Raw genomic sequence first — 5,148 nt, 5'->3', positions numbered from 1 at the left:
AAAAATGTTAACAAAATTTTCACAAACTTTGAAGTATAAGACAAAAGGTGGTGTTAATTGTGTATGATAATGAATTAGTGAATGTATTACTAAAACTAGAGAGAGAAGTAAATTAATTAGTGTTAAGTGTGTTTCTTGCTTTCAATCTCAACCTTCCACCATGCATGATCCAAGGGTTGTGGGAGGGACTTATGGACTCAAAAGATATAAAGGACTTAGGAGAACTTTGCTATATATATATATATATATATCTATCTATATCTATATCTATATCTATATAAAATTATAAAACAGAAACCAGGACACGTCATCCTAGCCATGTGTCATTCTCTCATTAATTATTTTCCCGCCCAAAAAAATGTGTAACCCTAAAATTATTCACAGAGTAGTTTTATCTTTTACTTAGCCGTCTAACCCTTCCTGTCAAATTGCTCTCATCAACTCCATTTTTCATTCTCTTTTCATGGCAAAATTCATTTTCATGGTGAAAATCGATCTTCTGCTGCCATTTTATATTTGCTAGCCATTGAAGATTCACATAAAAACGATCAAACAATTTTTTCCCATCACCTGCCTTTCAAAAACATTCAATCTCATGATTGGCTGACGGTCTTCTCCGATCTTATGAAATATCTCAACTGGTGACATATCGTTTGCGAAGAAGACTTCTCCTTTCTTTCTGTTAGGCCCCTCTTTGAATGATATCTCGATTCCAGCGATCGGTTCCTCCTGTTCGAACGGGGGTTTGAAACCAAATTTATCCTCCTCTTGGTAATAATACTTCTCGCTTTATCCAAACATTGTTTTAAGTACAGAGTATTTTGTATGCATCCTTTCATGTACGGGTAGTTGAAGTAGATTACTATATCCTTTTGATAGTTATAAAAAAATAATTGAAATTTCACCATCGACACTCATATGCATAAATATGATACTGCGGAATCGGAAGTTTGCTTCAAGTAATCAAGAAATTTTACCGTAAAAGAATATTGAAGACAAAGGATAAGTGGCCAGATGAGTCATATTATGAGCTTTTTAGTTTGAGGCATTATAGGGATACATATCTATTCACCCAAATTTTACATCACTCCATGATTCACCCCGAACTCGCACATTCTATGGCTAAGCTTGGTCATGCTTTGACTGCTGATGAACTGAACTCACTTATGGGATTATCAAGGAAGCCGATATCGATGGCAATGGTTGTATTGGTTTTCATGGGTTTTCTATGGTCATTTTCTCTTTGCTTTTGATAATTCTTGGGCTTAACCATAAACCGGTATTTATTCTTTTGTTTTAGTGTTATCAATTCTCATTTCTCAATACTGTATGCCAGTGCAAAAGGAAAGTGTTATGGAGTAGAATGCAAAACTTAAATTTTTTTAAGGAAAAATTACAAATAACCACCATGTATTTGCGTATTTTTACAAATAACCACCATGTATTTGCATTTTTACAAATAACCCCCAAACTTTCATCTAAACTCCCCAATCACCACCGTATAATTGCCCAGACACTTATTTTTCTTATTTCCCGACTCATTAAGTAACGTTTTACATAAAATGCCCATAATACCCTCCCTCAATTACTCCCAAACATATCAATGTCCTTTGTAAAAATCATCAACAATACTACAATACTCCCAAACTTATGAAATCCTAAATCAAATTGTTGATCCCTTATTAATTCACAAACAACCCTAACATGGCAAGACAAGTGTATCCTGAGTTACATCGCCGGCTATGGTCGTATACGCAGCGGCGATGCTGGGATTGGTATTCAGAGTGATGTCGATGGCGGCTGCGTTTGCGGTTGCGATGTCAGCTATGGTTGTAACATGGATTACCATTTTGGTACTCTTAGCTTTCTTTGGTAAAAGTAGAAGGGATCTTGTTGTTGAAGGTAAGAAATTGTGATAAGATTATTAAATTAACAGCTGAGATTTATGGGATTTTGGTCAAGATCTTGATTAAAGAAGGGAATTTTGTGGCTGCTCTTTGTGCTATTTTGGGTTACTTTATGCTTCTTAGGAATCGTCTAGATGAAAGCATACGATAATCTAATTCAGTTATTGCAAGCTTCAACATTATGATTGTGAATTAATTAGGGATTAATAATTTGGGGATTTAGGGTTTCATAAAGTTGGAAGTATTGTTGATGATTTTTAGAAAGGACATTGGTATTTTTGGGAGTAATAGAGGGAAGGGTATTATGGGCACTTTATGCAAAACGTTACTTAATGAGTCGGGAAATAAGAAAAACAAGTGTCGGGGAAATTATACGGTGGTGATTGGGGAGTTTAGATGAAAGTTTGGGGGTTATTTGTAAAAATGCAAATACATGGTGGTTATTTGTAAAAATACGCAAATACGTGGTGGTTATTTGTAATTTTTCCTTTTTTTAAACAATTGATACATTTGAAAAAACTATGCAATTTAGCATGGTCAATACCAAAATTTTGGTGATCTTCATAATGATTTTCTTAACAAAATCTTTTAACCATGGGTCATTAAATATGTATTTAGCTAACTCTTTTGGTTGTCAAGTTGCCAGTTGCCACTATCACTACAAAAGTCACATCTCTTACGGTCTGGTAAGACCGATAAAAATGGTTGTCAATAGTCCTATAGCAAAAATTGAGTCGAATGTAACTAAGTGCAATCTGGAATGTACACAAACCGACCCACTTTCCATTTAGCTCTAATATAGTAATTCTTACTACTACTATTTAGTTCCACTAAATGTATTACAGAGTATGTTTCATTGAGTTTTAGCTGTTGATTTTTCCAATTAATCAAGATTTGGTTTTCTGCTCTCAATACTATCTTCATTTGAAAAATCATTTACCTTTTACTTGGATTGAGGATTAGGAGAAAAAGGAGGACTGACAAAGTCATTTGATTGGAGTGTATTAGAGGGTGCGGGAATTGTTAGCAATATGGCCTAAACAAAATCCAACTTACTACAAATCTTATTTAAACCTTTTTATACACAACTTTGATCTGTTTCACCCATTGTCGATTCATTCGTAGAGTAATCTCTCCATGTTATATGCAATTTGGCTTTAAAGTTTAAAAGTGCGTTATTTCCAATCTTTTTTTTTTCCAGTGGTTAAGTTTACTTTGAAAAAAAATAGTTGGATTATAAGAAAAACAAAGTTTGACACCGATTATAAGAACAAAAAGACCTAGACAACAAAATCAAGGCACCTGAAGGGACTATTCAAAGATGGAACAGAAGTGCAAAGAAGGGATGGGGAATGGCACTATGGCAGAAGGGACTATTTGTATTCCTGTATGAAGATTTTAGTTTGTCGACGGGTGATTAAATGCTTATGTCGAGTATGAGTAGTAATCGAATTATCTTTATTAAATGGAAAATAATGGCCTTCTCACTTTTGTGTGCAGATTTTATAAGACGAGTTTATGCGGAGAATGTCACAAGATTATGAAACACGAGAATAGTACCCTACGTGAGCAAGATTGCTACTAAATAGATTTTTCTCGAGTCTGGATTATGGATAATATCCAGTAAATCGAGAGTGTCATTTTGCACTATTTATAACTTTGAGTCTTCAAATTTCAATCAATTTATCTCATGTGCACTTCATATTTCGTTACAACGTTTAATTTATATCCGGAAACAACAAGGATCGATATGCCTTCGGAATTGGTAAATTCGATTTTTATAAAATTATTCAATTATGTGGGAAGTTTAACCAGGTTTGGATTTTGCCTTAGTGTTATACCTTCTCCATCTCAAGAAAAGCTAATGAAATGGCAAGCATGAGTGATTTATATTGTAAAACGGTTAATACTTACTAACGGGATGATAATTTTTGAAAAACTTTTAAGGGAGGAGAGGACAGTGAAACCGCCATGGAGGGGAGAAATTATGAGACTCTAAATTCAGTAAACACAAAATGGAATTGTTATTTCCCATTTCTCATCAATATGAGTATGTGACCCAAGTGTTTTTCATCAACGTGACTTAAATATTTCTCACTTAATTTATTTATTATACAACTTTCTGTTAGAAGTTATCCATAGTTGGTGAATTAGTGAATTACTATGTACTCCTTAGTTTGGACAGAGTGATTAGTTTGGAGTTGGGCAAATTACAAACCTATTGTTCAAAATTCTAAGATAATTTATATATATAATATGTTATATACCTATACTATAGTCATGTATTAACTATTTTTTCTTTTAAAATTCTCCTAAACATATCCGTGCAACTTTGCACGGGTTCTAAACTAGTATATATATATATATATATATATATATATATATATATATATATATATATATATATATATATATATATATATATATATATATATATATATATATATATATATAGAGAGAGAGAGAGAGAGAGAGAGAGAGGGAGAGAGAGAGAGAGAGAGAGAGAGAGAGTCAAGTTCAAATGAGTCCACCTAAAATGGTGAGTCCACTAAGTCCTAATCCTAGCCATTGATCTTCTAAGATTGATGGATAAGATTTTAAAATTTTAAGATGAAAACTTTAATGTTTTATAAATGAAATTTTAATTTATGAGTGAAACTTTAATTCTTTACAATTATAACTTTAATATTTAGGGTCATTTTATAAATAAAAATTTAGATTTATGTTATAAAATTTTATTTTAAATATATAAAATCCATTTTTGAGTATAACTTTATTATTTTACGAGTGAAACTTTAATGCTAAAAATTGAAACTTTAATTTTTTTAGATAATTTTTAATATAAAAATTTGAATTTATTTAATTTTACTGATTTTTAAATATAACTTTAATGTTTTACGAGTGAAACTTTAATGCTAAAAATTAAAACTTTATTTTTTTTTCCAATTTCTAATATAAAATTTGAATTTATTTAATTTTATTATTTTATAAATATAAATTTAATATTTTACGAGTGAAACTTTAATGCTAAAATTTTAAACTTTAATTTTTTTATACAATTTTAATATAAAAATTTGAATTTAATTAATTCTACTGATTTATAAATTTTATGTAATATTGTAATTTTACTGAAACTTTAATGTTTTACGATTGTAACTTTAATCATAATTTTTTAAACTTTATTTTTTTTAAGGATTGTAACTTTATACTAATTTGAATTTCATGTAATATAATTTAAACG

At 30.7% G+C, this 5,148-nt stretch overlaps 1 long non-coding RNA gene across 1 annotated transcript; it reads left to right on the top strand.

The window, feature by feature from the left end:
- The first annotated feature begins 349 nt into the window (after positions 1–349).
- Positions 350–3,598, top strand: LOC141647803 (uncharacterized). Its single transcript, XR_012545847.1, has 2 exons — positions 350–771; positions 3,408–3,598. It is a non-coding gene; the product is annotated as an uncharacterized LOC141647803 (long non-coding RNA).
- The last annotated feature ends 1,550 nt before the right edge of the window (positions 3,599–5,148 follow it).

The sequence above is a fragment of the Silene latifolia genome, chromosome 3 (genome assembly GCF_048544455.1).
Source record: "Silene latifolia isolate original U9 population chromosome 3, ASM4854445v1, whole genome shotgun sequence".
In the NCBI taxonomy this organism is placed as follows: domain Eukaryota; kingdom Viridiplantae; phylum Streptophyta; class Magnoliopsida; order Caryophyllales; family Caryophyllaceae; genus Silene; species Silene latifolia.
This window is presented reverse-complemented; position numbering and strand designations above follow the sequence as displayed.